The 13,876-nt window shown below is 37.4% G+C and overlaps 1 pseudogene; it reads left to right on the top strand.

Moving 5' to 3' along the window:
- Positions 1–12,012: 12,012 nt before the first annotated feature.
- On the top strand, positions 12,013–13,588 carry LOC119056661 (5' exonuclease Apollo-like; annotated as a pseudogene).
- Positions 13,589–13,876: the final 288 nt, after the last annotated feature.

Consider the following 13,876-nt stretch of genomic DNA (forward strand, 5'->3'; position numbering starts at 1 on the left):
TACCACATATAAATCAGCATCTACAAAATAAAGAATATTGAAAATAGAAATTATGTGTGCAGTTATAAAATATATTTATTATTTAAATCTCTTTAAATTATAAACCTCTTTTTTGTGTATATGAGAGATTACTTAAATCTCTCACATAGAAAAAGAAACAAAGAAGGTAAGAAAATTATGGCTCAGGCAAAATAATGTAAATTCTCCATGAAAAATGTGCACATTCTAATCCCAAGAAACTGTGGCTATATTATGTTACATTACAAAGGAAAATTAAGATTTTAGATGTAAGTAAGACTTATAACTAACTGATCTTGAGGAGAGATTATCTTATCTTGGATTTTCCAGCGGAGAAGGCAAGGTGGTCGCAAGGGTTCTAAGGAATACAAGAAGATAACAGGAGAGGCAGAGTGTCACACTGACGCAATGTGAAAGTCTTGAGTAGCCACTGCTGGCTTCAGAAGCACGTTATGACCCAGAGAATGTTCCAGCCTCCAGGATCTAGAAAATGCAAGGGAATATATTCTTCCCGAGAGCCTTCAGAAAAAAATATAGCATTGCTGATACCATGGCAGCATAAAGAGACCTATTTCAAACTCCTGATTTCCAGAATTATGCTGTAATAGATCTGTGTTGTTTAAAGCCATTAAGTATGTGATAATTTGTTACAGCTCTATAGAAAACTGATCAAAATAATAGAAGTGTATTGTGGGGTTGAAAGCATATGTGAAATTAAAATGTATAAAAATGGCATAAAGGCAAAAAGAAATGGAAATGTTCTGCTGTAAATTTATTATACCATGAAGTGATATAATATCACTTGAGGTAGACTGTGATCATTTAAATACATATGTAAACTATATACCCCAAATAGCTACTACTATAACAACAAAGAATTAGCTTTAAAAAAGTAGTGGAGACAATACAGAATAATAAAAAAATACTCAGTACAAATGGATAAAAAGAAGAAGGAGACCAGCAACAGAGGAAACAAAAATACTTGGTTACTGCAGCAAAACCTAGCCTATACTGGTTGACATACCAGTTAAACTATTCTTTAATTATAAAAAAAATACACTGTCACATATGCAAAAAATGATCATTATTTTTCTATTTAATAATCACCGAATACTTAAAATAAAAGCTCTTTTTTATGAAACCAAACAATTGAAAGATGAATAAAAATAAAATTTAATTTGGAGAAGATGTTGCAAAAACATTAGAACTGTAAATAGAAAAATAATGCTTTAGTATCAATATAAATTTCAAATCAAAGTAGAAAAAAAACAATAAATAGCAGAGTAAAAACAAAAATGTGTTTCCTGAAAATGTTTCCATTTTATCAATAATGGGAATTAAACTATACTACATTTAAGGAAACTGTGTTTGACCTTAAAAACTAATGTCTGTATTTAAAATCTTTTGAACACAGAGGAAAAATAGGTGTTTTATATTGTTAATCGTTATATATTTATAACTAATTATTTTACATGTTAAGTTTAATACTATTTTCTTAAATAACATTAGAAGTAAAATGTCAAAATCCCAAGTTTTGATGATCCATTTTTCTCTCCTTTTATCCATGTATGAGGGAAAGTCTATGAATTAAACCTGAAACAATGTTCATCTAAATTAATGATATTTACCTTTAAAAATTAAGATTTAGTATAATTTTCTAAGTTTTTTTAAAGTTTAATGTAGGTAATATGATGTGTAAGTTGTTCTCTTACCAAAGAATATGGCATGTATTTTATCAAAATTTAACAATCAAAAGTAAACAGTACTGAGATTTTCTTTACATCTTCTTTCACTTACTATATTGCTGTAGTTTTCTTAAGAAGAGCATGTGAATATAAATAAGGTCAATTTTTTAAAAATCATTTAATCTTTTTAGAAAGATTTTCTTTATTTATCTTTAGATGGAAAGGAAAGGAGAGAGGGAGAGAAATATCAATGTATGGTTGCCTCTCATGTGTCCCCTGCCTAGAACTGGCCTGCAGCCCAGGCATGTGCCCTGACTAGGAACTGAACAGCGGTTGTTTGGTTTGCAGGCCTGCTCTCAATCCACTGAGCAATACCAGCCAGGGCAAAAAAAAAAAAAAAATCATTTATTCTTAAGGGAGTTAATGTTCAGACTCATTCTTTTTCAAAATCTTTTTAATCTATTGAAAAAATCATAATATCTTCCTGAAAATGGTATGCAATGGATACTAAATAAAAATATATGAGAAATTGAGTATATGAGAAAATGCAGTATGAACTAGAATATTTCCAATTAATATTATACTTAAATTGTCACTGAATCATGTGTCCCAGTTAACCTAATATCTATAAACTTTCAGTAAAGATGTAACAGAGGAGACAGAGGCATTCCCCTTACTGTTTTAAATTGTAAAGTGAAGAACAAAATATTTAAACACACACTCCCCAGAAAAATTAATTACAGAAAATCTAAAAGTGCCAGAAGTAGAGGACACTTAAGGACTCAGCAGTGAGTCAGAATTAAAACTACACAGTCCACAGTGGGACCTGTAGACTCTGTGAATGAGCCAGGCTCCATGGACCCGGACTCCATGAATGAATGTAGGTATTTTACACCCTGGGCCCTGTGCACCACCAGAGTGATCTGTACACGAGACTGGTAGAAAACAAAGGAACCAACCAGAAAGTTAGTACAATAGGTCTAGTAAAAGAAAAAGATGCCCTGGGCCAGGAGAGTAGCAGCTCTGATGAAATAACTAACTGAAACTATGTGTTGGAATTAGATTCATCAGAATTGTCATCGATTTGGAACCGGAAAAACAACATTAAGTGAAACAACAGAGTCAAAAGAAACAGGATAATTTAAGGCCTGACATATGGTAAGAACTGAATGAATGTTAGGAATCATAATTATTATTCACATATTTCCTTTGAGAGAAACTAAATAACTAGCTTCCTTCTAATGTCTTTTGCACACGAACGTCAGATCCAGACTATACTGGGAGAGAAGAGAGTCTGCATGCCTTAGGTAGAGACTTGTACTCAGGCATCTACCTCTGGTTGAGACAGTGCTCAATCAAAACAGCTCAACTTAGAAGCCTGCCTCCTGAGAGATCAAAAACAGTGTGTAGAAATAGGATTATGGCAGAGCTGATCTCTTCTGATCTGCTAACCTCCAGAAGCTAAGTCTTAACTTTTTATGCAAAACCTTAAATTATACCAACAAGCCCAAGGCAAAGCTTCATCCAATAAATTTCTATTAACACTGGAAAGGTTAATATGCAAATTCCATTTATAAACCAGAAAAAATTTGCATATAACAGCTACCATTTCCTCCATTTTTTCCAAGTTAATATTAATACCCCCAAATCTGCCATTCTTCTCCCAGACTCATTCTCCCATATCTACAAACAGAAAGAAAACCCATAAGCAGACCAACTTTCTCCTAACATTTTAGTGAATTACATCACTGAGAGATAGTTCCATTTTGTGTATTGATTTTATACTTTTTAAATTGAAATATATAAAACAAATATAAAAACTATCTACCACATTTTTCAGACTATAAGATATACTTTCCCCCCAAAATTTGGGAGGAAATGGCGGTGCATCTTATAGTCCGAATGTAGCTTACCTGGCTTGCTGAGTGGGGGGGGGGTGGAGTAGGGTTACAGAGGCAGAAGCAGGGTCACCGCTACATTTTCCTCCCAAATTTGGGGGGGAAAGTGCATCTTATAATCCAAAAAATATGGATAAGTAAAAACAAAATTATACTCACGTAATTATGTACAAAAGTAAAGAAACATGAAGCTCTGCAAATTTTCTGAACTTGAACATACTCATATAGCTTCCACTTAAAACTAAATATAGAATATTATCGGCATTCCCATAAATACACATTATATTCCTTCCTATTTCCTAGTCTCCTACCCAAAGCAATTTTGATTGCCTTCAAAATAGATTGTTTGTTGGGTTTTGAGTTTATATAATAAATTCACGTGTATATATTCTTTGGAATCTGGCTTCTTTTATTCATTACATCATTATGATTATGATTATAATGCTGTTTTTGGCAATTATTTGTTCATTTTATTGTGGTATAGAATTGAGCTATATAAATACACCTCAAGTATTTATCCATCCTACCTGTTAATGAACATTTGGCTAGTTTTCAGGTTTTAACTACTGCAAACCTGAACTTTCAGTGCTGCTATGAACATTGTTTAATCTGTCTTTTAAGGCACATGTGCATGCATCTCTGTTGGGTGTATAACTGGGGGTACTAAAAGAGGTGAATATACAAGTTGAGTAGAAAATGCCTCCACGTTTTCCACTGTGGTTTTATCTAAATATACTCACAAGACCATGTATGAGAATTTCAGTCTCCCCACATTCTGGACAACATTTGGAATTGTTAGTAAATTTTATTTTATTCCTTATGGATTATGTGTATGAAATTTCATTTTATATTTAAATTTTATTGATTATGCTCTTATAGTTGTCCTGATTTTTCCCCTTTCCCCCTCACACTGAGCATTCTCCACTCCCTCAGGCAGTCCTCTCACCATTGTTTAGACCCATGGGTCATGAATATCAGTTCTTTGGCTTCTCCATTTCCTATACCATACTTTACATCCTCTCACCTCTTCATCCATTCCCCCAATACTGCTCACATCTGGCAACCATCAAAATACTCTCTGTATCCATGATTCTGTCTCTGTTCTTGTTTGCTTAGTTTGTTTTGTTGTTGTTGTTGTTGTAGATATATATTTATTGCCACCTTATTGTTCATAGTTTTAATCTTCTTTTTCTTAAGCTCCTGAAAATTTCATATAATAATGGTTTAGTGACCATGAGCTATTTAGTATTTCTTGTCTGGGAAGCACTTTATCTGTCCTTCTATTCTAAATGATCGTTTTGCTAGAGAGAGCAATCTTGGCTATACGTCCCCTTTTTTCATGACTTTGAATAGTTCTTACTAATCCCTTCTAGCTTGCAAAGTTTCTTTTGAGAAGTCAGCTTACAGTCTTAGGGAAACTCCCATGTAGGTAACAAACTTCTTTCCCCTTGCTGCTTTTAAGACACTCTCTTTATCTTTAACCTTTGGCATTTAAATTATAATATGTCATGGAGTGGGCCTCTTTGCATCCATCTTGTTCGGGACTCTTGGTGCTTCCTGGATTTGCATGTCTATTTCCTTTACCAAATTAAAAACATTTTTTCATTATTTTTTCAAATAGATTTCCAATTTTTTTGTTCTTTCTCTTCTCTTTCTGGCACCTCTATAATGTGAACATTGGACCACATGAAGTTGACCTATCCTCATAATTTTGAATTCTTTTTTTTCTTGTTGATCTGATTTTTTTTGTTATGTTCCAAATCTTGGCTTCATTCATTCTACTGTTGATTCCCTATAAATTGTTCTGTATTTCAATTAGTGTATCCTTCATTTCTGACTGGATCTTTTTATGCCGTTGAGGTCCTCATTAAGTTCCTTGAGCATCCTTATAACCAGTGTTTTGAATTCTGCATCTGAAAGATTGCTTATCTCCATTTTGTTTAGTTCTTTTTCTGGAGTTTTGCTGTTCTTTCATTAGGATCATGTTTTTTTAATCTCCCAATTTTGGCAGCTGCCATATTTGTTTCTATATATTAGGTAGAGCTATTGTGACGTCGTGTCTTGGAAGTATGGCCTAATGTAGTATGTGTCCTGTAGGGACCTCTCATCCAAGTTGGGTACTCAGGAATGCCCTTTGTTTGGGCTAAATACATCATCATCTTGTAATTGAGCCTTGATTGCTGCTGGCTAGTCAATGGGAGGGATTTACTCAAGGATTGGCTGTGACCACTTACCACCAACCTCTGCCCTCCCATCAGCTATGCAGAGGCAGGGTGGTGGTGGTCCAATATGGTCTGTAGCTGTCTTCTGGGTGTGCTGACCATAGGCTTTCCCAGGTGGTACAAGCCAAGGTCAGCCCCCATCTGTGTTTTGCCTGGGGCCACCCTGTCTCAGTTATAAAGCAATCTGAGATGGCTGTTATTTGTGCTGAGCTTAGAGATTCCCAGGCAAAGCCAAGCTGTGAATCTAAGATGGCTGCTGCTATTGCAGGGCCTAGGTCTCACTGAAGTCAGCTATTGCTTATTTGATAGGATTTAGGAATTTGTGGAGCATGAGCCAAAGCCAGACATTCATATGGAAAAGCCACTTGGGTGGGCCCATAAGTTGGGTGGGGCGGAGTCTCTAGGGAGCTCCAAGGTGGGTCACTGTTTGACTCCGACTCCAAGCCAGGTTGTTGGAAACTAAGATCTGGCACCAGCTTGACAGCTCTGTGGGGGGAAGGTTTAGAAAAGATACAATGACCTCTGCTCATTTTGATGCCAAACACTTCAGTTTCTCCGCATGTGCCACTGGTGCCTTTCACACTGCCACCCTGGTGCTGGAGCTCAGAGGGAGTAAGTTTAAGTAGGTGAGTCCACGTGTGGATTCTTTAAGAGAAATTGCTTGGGGCTCCAGGTGTTTATTCCACCAACTCTATCCCCACTGGTTTTTGCAGTCAGAAGTTATGGGGACTTATCTTCTTGGCACTGGAACCCTGGGCAGTGGGGCCTGGTGTGGGGCTGGGACTCTACCCTCTTGAGATATTTGTTCTGAATTTTTATCCATCATACGTGGGTAAGGGACCAGCCTATTTCATGCCCCTGCTCCTCCTATCATTCTGGATGGATATAATTTCTTTAATTCTGTAGTTGTCAGATGGAATTTAAATCGACTTCCATTTAAGTTGATCTATGACAATTCTGAGTGATATTTGTTCTATATTCTAGTTGAATGTTGATGTGGTTTTGCAAAGAGGTGAGCCATGTCTTCCTATGCCACCATCCTGACTGGACGTGAACTCTCATTTTGGTTACAGGTTGTATCTCCCTACTTACTAAATAGTTTTAGCCATTTTCATGTTTACTGGCCATTTGGATAATTTGTGCTATAAAAGTCCTAACTGCTTCTCTTCTGGAATTTTTGTCCTTACTGACATTTATAAAGAACATTTATAAAGAGAGTATACTAAGAGCTTTATATACATAGTTTTTAAAAATCTTTTCCAGTGAACATAAGAGGTATATATATTTTTATGTCCAACAGAAGAAAGCCCTGGGTCTGAAATAATTGAGGTAACTTGCCCACAGTCACAAAGTTAAAGAAGTGGCATCATCTGTATTGAATGAGCAACTCTCTGGTCATGAATACAAGACAAATAAAAAATAACTTGGTGCACCAGAAGAGAAAACTGTGAGGTTTAATCAGAAGAAAAATACCAAATGAGAAGATAAAGATATAACTAGGATCTGAGGTTTTCCTTTTATTTGGGGGAAAAATCAATTTTTGTTCTCTTCTGAGATATCGTTACAGGGAAGTTTTATTTTTAAATCTCATAACACAAAGCATCAAATTGTTTCTTAACACAATATGTGTCACATAGGAGATACTCAGAAAATATTCTCTAGATTTAAAGAAAATAATCTTAATTTCTTTATAAGCACAGATAACTTCTAAATTGTTAGTGCAAAATGTTTGTTCTCTATCTAATAAGAGGGAGAAAAAAATGAAAGTATTGACTATGAATTCAGTGTCAAATAAGCAGACTGATTATATACAGTGCAATGCATGGGTTAGTAACAACTTTTCTGTAAAATGAATAGCTGATGTAGATTGAAACTTAAAAAATAATTCAGTGGCACAGTATTTGACCAAAAAAAAAAAAGCTGACTTCTTTTTTAAAAAATAATTCAAGCCCACAGACAAAAACTTTCCAGGCAAGTAAATCAAGTATATACTCCAATTACAACTAATTTTTTAAATCATGCACTAAAGTAGAATTAATATTCTGAAAAAATAATAGTGCTGCATAAAAATGAATAAAAATCTAAAATAAAGACCTTACCTGCTTATTCTTCCCCTTATGGACCATAGATATCCACAGTTTAGGCTATTTTCACATGCTTATCTAAATTCAAAGATATAGATTTCTTTCTCCTATTTCCTTACCTTTTCAGAATTAATTTAGGTGTCATAGCTTCTTTCCAGAATCTGGAGCTCATATTCACTTTTAGGAACTTTACCTATGCTCATTTTCCTTTTTTCATAGAGTCAGATTCTTTATGGACAGAGTAGGTAGCTCCCAGGGTCTACAGGTTATTGAGAGCAGAGGTTCCCCTTCCCCACAACCTCAGTAGCAGGTAGAACTTACAGGGAAAGCATAGAGTAAAAGCAGGTCCAAATATCCATACATGTAGATGGTTAACTCTACAGGCTCAAAAAATACATAATTTGTACATAATCTCAATGTAGTTCCTGCTTCCTGTATTCTTCTATAAGTTCCTCCTATAAGAAAAACTGCTCAAAAGCAGATATAAAATTATAGTAAAGACAGAATAAAGTCACTTTTGAATTAGATTAGGAAACAGAATTCTCTATTAAGTGGGTAGAACAGGATAGAACAAAGTTTTGACCTAGAATCCTTCTCTAAAGATTTCTACTTGATCAACCTTGTGTACAGTATTTACACAGACTAGAGTGCTGATATAATAGGTCTAGCTAATATCAGACCCTAACCAATATTCATTTCACAATTGAAAAATCATTTCTAATATCTCTTCTGTTAACTAGATATGTCTCAAGTACAGATTCGGTGATATTTACATCTTTTGCCTTAGCTACTCCTAGAATGTGGAAATTTAATTAGGATACTTCATCTACCACTAATTGAATCACCATGCAGTATTGTTTCAAGTGTTTTAAAGAATACAAGGTCTGCCCAGAAAAAGTCCAGCCATTGTTAACATAATGAGAAGAGTTTGTGCGACACTGATATATTCTGACAGCCAAGGAGACTGGACGGGAATGTGCATGCATGAACGATGATGACTTCACTGTACTAGTCAGTGGGAGTGGTAGATGCTGAGTGAACTTATGTACTGTGTGGCCATCACATTCAAAATGAGCCAGGAGAGTAATTAATCTATTCCAAATTTTGCATTAGGCTTGAATATTCCTCTGCAGAAACTATTTGGGTGCTTCAAAAGGCTGCAGCTATGGGCGACTGGTGATTGACAGCTTCATCACTATAACGCACCCATTCATGCACCACATTTCATTCAGAGTTTTTTGGCAAAACATCAAATCAGGTGACTCAGCCCCCTACATCTCAGATTTGGTGCCCTGCGACTTCTGGCTTTTCTCAAAGCTAAAATCACCTTTGAAAATGAAGAGACTTCAGACCATTGATGAGATTCAGGAAAGATCAACAAGGCAGCTGATGGTGATTGGGAGAACTGAGTGAGATCTCAAGGTACCTACTTTGAAGGAGACTGAGGAGTCATTGTCCTATGTAGAATGTTTCTGGTATCTTGGATCTCTTCAATAAAAGTATCTATTTTTCATATGACATGGCTGGATACCTTCTGGACAGGCCTCACATACAGAGATATGACTCTCAATCAACAAATACAGTGTCCAGGGCAACTACCAAGTTGTAATCCCCAATAACCCATGAATGGCTGGGGCATTCCTGCCACAGCCTTATTTCTTAAGAAAATAAAGTCTCAAGCTCCTGCTTGACCAGAAGACTGCTAGGTGGCATTTGCACCACAATTGCATTCTCTGTGCTATGTTCCCCATCACAGACAGGTGCTTAGGTGTATTCTCTTGTTTGACTACTTCTCTGATCCCTGCCGTAGGCCTATTTTCAGTGACCCATTCTCCAGAATCTCTGAGGCCTAAGTATCACAATTATATCCTTAAAGAAAGAGCTCAAATCTCAGCTTTCCTAACAGTCAAAGCCAGAACTCTTTTCCTTCACTTTCTCCCAACAACTTCCCATTACTATTACTTTCAAACCATTAGTAGCACAGATCTCCCTCTTAAATATTTCTGGACAGTAAAGCTTCATTGCCAATAATAAATTCATACATTTTTTAAAAAGATATAATTATGATTTTTCTCCCTCAACAGCTTGTACTTTTTAGAAAATTTCTAAATTTCTTTAACCCTTAAACACCATAAGTTATTTATATCTCCTTTTCACATACAGCAGAGACTGCTGCCCAGAGACCCCAGAATCTTGAAATGATAGTATGCTTTTAACTTTCTCCTGAAACAAAAAGGCCAAATATGCTTCAGTGGAGAGGCCTTTTCCTAAAGGTGAAAAATAGAATTTTCTGAGAGATGTCTTTAGAGTAGAACAAAGCACGAGTTTTATTTTCTGAAGGCATTTTTCTATATTTACATCCATGATATTAGTTTTTAGTTATGTGTGGAACACTTTGCTTAAGAATCTAATTTAGAAATTATAAAAAATTTCCCTAGCTGGTGTGGCTTGCGTGGATTGAGTGAGGGCCTGCAAATCCAAAGGTCCCTGGCTCAATTCCCAGTCAGGGCACATGGCTGTGTTGTGGGCCAGGTCCCCAGTAGGGGGCGCACTAAAGGCAACCACACATTGATGTTTCTCTCCCTCTCTTCTTCCCTTCTGTCTAAAAATAAATAAATAAAATCTTTAAAAAATTATTAAAATGAACTCAATCTTTATATAAAAATATAATATTTGATATATTTATATATCATATTTCATATGTATTTTATATGTGAAATATAGTATGTGGTTGATATGTGATATGTAATATATAATATATATGCTATATATGTAGGATAGGGAACTTCAGGAGGATGTAGAGATATTTTGTATTTTGTTCTTGTTTTTCACAAAGGTGTATTCAATATATAGTTATCAAAAGCAGCTTTTATGTTAAACACTGGTCTCGATCCTGAATATTCAGTGGTGACTAGAGAGTGCACTGCCTCATGTTCACACTGCAATGACTTACATCACACATCATTCTATAACTTTTTCCCCTATTAAAATATGTAATGTCAGAGAAGAATTCCAGGTAATTCATGCAGATACTACTCCCTTCACAAGAGGAAATTAAATCACCCTTATCCCTTCTTGAATATGGGCTACACTTAGGGTATGGAAAAAGGGAAAACAAAATTTCACAGCGGACAGACCTGGCAAACACTACCTCAGCCATGCGATCAAGTTTAATATCATCAGTGACAAGTCGTGTTGAGACCATGTGACCCAAATATGATGTGATGAGAACAGCAGTGTACCTCTGTAATCTGCCTCCCCAAAAGCTATAACCCCAGTCTAACCATGAGAAAAATATAAGACACGTTCCAGTTGAAGGGCAGCTACAAAATATCTGATCTATTCTCCTTAAAACTACCAAGGTCCTCAAAAACAGGGAATTCAGAGGGACTATCACAATTTAGGGGCACCTAAGGAGGCATGACAATTGAATATTCAGTTCCTGAAAGAAATCATGGAACAGAAAAATGGCATTAGGTAAAAACTAATAAAATATAATAAAATGTTTACTTTAGTTAATAGTAGCATACTAATACTACTTCTTTAGTTGTGTCAAATATACCATAGTAATACATGGTATATATTACTATATATTCCCTACTATAAGATGATATAGTAGGGAAAAGGGTAAGAGGTATATGAGAAATCTCTGTATTATCTTTGTAATATTTCTGTGAAAACTATTCTAAAATAAAGTTTTTATAGGCCTTAGCCTGGTCGTTCAGTTTGTTAGAGCATCAACTTGGTATTGCCAAGCTTGTGGGTTCAACCCCCATCAAGTCACATACAAGAGCCAACCAATGAGAGTGGAGGATCTGGGGGCAGGGCGTGGTTGTGGGTAGGCCTGTCCATGTGGGTGGGAGTGAAGACTCACAGAGTGGCTTCCATGGTGTGCGGTTCTACCTTTGGACTACCCCAGCTCTGTCACATTCTTCTTTTCTTCTGCCCACTCTAGGAACTCATTCCACTCCTGGAATAGCTTTTTCCTTCAAGGTCTTGGGTCCTGTGTTTGCCCCAGTGTTACGTTTTTCAGGGTCCCTGTAGGAGGCTCACTCCAGAGCTCTGTTTCTATGAGGATCCCACTGCTGACTCCAACCCTGCCACCATGAACAGGGTCCTGATTGCCCACACACCCATTGCTGTGGACTTTTGGAGCGAGTACCTGGCTGGTTCCACACCGCTCTTTTACGTGCCCCACATGCACTCAGACAATACCGTGGGGCCATCTAGCACCTGGGTGTGACCCCTGTTCTGCTCCCCAATCATCACTTTCCTCCTGCAGGTATCTAAGCAGTGAATCTGACCCCCAGAGGTTGGTGAAGCCATGCCCTGCCTCTGGATGAAATTGGAAGGGAAACCATGACTGTAACCTTGATGAATGCCAATCACTGCCTTGGCTCTATCATGTTTCTCTTTGAAGGAGACTTCAGAACCATCTGTATGCAGATGATTTTCGGTAAACACCATCCATGCTAAAGGAGCCAGCCCTGAGAGTGAGGAAACAGATCCTATCTTATATCTAGGCAACATCAACTGCAACCCATAGCTGGTTCTTCCTTCCCAACGAGAAGCCACCCACCAGATTGTTGAGCTCATTTGAAATCACCCACAGTGTAACATAAAGACTGGACTCTATAACCCGGGAAAAGAGTCCCTGCTAGAGCCCTGGAGTATCAGACATGGGTAGTATCGAGTTTTAGCACCTGGAGTTGGTGCAGCTGCTTGACCTGGCAGATGTGTCCACAGTGGAGAAGGCTGGTCACATCCATGCCCCATGCTGCATTGGAACCAGATCCACCCACTATTGCTATCCTTACCACAAGCCAGAATCCACAGCTCCTACCCCAATATCCACATCATCCCTTACTCTGACCATTCCTCCTACTCAGAGCTTTGTGCCTTTGTCACAGCACTGAAACCTTGCCAGATGGTGGCCATTGTCAGTCATCAGCTCTATAGGGACTACATTCAGAACAGCCTGAGCCCCACCCAAGCTCTCAGTGCCCCTGATTTCAGACTCTGTACAGCAATACATGAGTTCTTCCTCTAGAAAACCAAGTGTTCTGTGGCTGTTAGAAAGGAGGCTCAAAAAGCCAAGGACTCAGGGTGACATGTTTGAATCTCCTAAGGAAAAGGCTGATCGGTTTCAAGATGACAGGAACTCAGAGAAGGCCAAGAACAAGAACCTTTCTGGGAACCTTGAGAAGCAGCCCTCATGCCATCCTTTGCAGATGGAAAAGCAGTTGTTCCCAGACCTCTGTAGCAAAGAATGAGATAAGGCAGTCCCTTTCTCTGAGTCCCAGAAGACGGACTGTACTGACTGCCCCCTTGGGTTTTTCAGTTCATTTAAGGTCTACATATGAGGAATTTATGTCTCCAGAAACTGGAGAGGAAATTGGTGTAGGGCCCCACTTGGTCCCCAGGGGAGACAATGATGGCTAAGTAGCCTCCAGGAACCAGCACTGTGTGTGTGGCGGAGGGACAGGATTCACCCCAGTCTCACAGCAGCAAGGCTGTCCCTCTCCTGGCTCCTGAGATCAGCAGCCTGACAGTAACATACCTCCTGACTCCAGTAAACTTGTTTCAGACGATGTTCTCTTCCAGGGGCTCCAACCAGCCAGAGGAAGAATACCATAAATCCTCGCTAAAGTACAGACAGAGGAGAGTACAATCTTGTTTGATCCAGCACTGCAGTTTGGAAGATAGTGGGATACATACATAAATAAATAAATAAATAGAATTAACCCATGAATGCATAAATAAGTGGAGCAACAGGTCAATGTCTCTCTGTTTCTCTCTTTCTGTCCTGCTCTCTAAAATCAACATATAAAATTCTAAAAATATTTTGAAAAGTTTTTATAAACATGTACATAAGTATATACAAATATTTAAACTTATCACTGTATAAATATACATGGGCTCATCTCATTTCATTGTGCTTTATTTATTAAGCTTCACAGATGTTGAAC

Source organism: Artibeus jamaicensis, unplaced genomic scaffold, assembly GCF_021234435.1.
Source record: "Artibeus jamaicensis isolate MK-2021 breed Jamaican fruit bat unplaced genomic scaffold, CSHL_Jam_final contig_603, whole genome shotgun sequence".
NCBI classification, from domain to species: domain Eukaryota; kingdom Metazoa; phylum Chordata; class Mammalia; order Chiroptera; family Phyllostomidae; genus Artibeus; species Artibeus jamaicensis.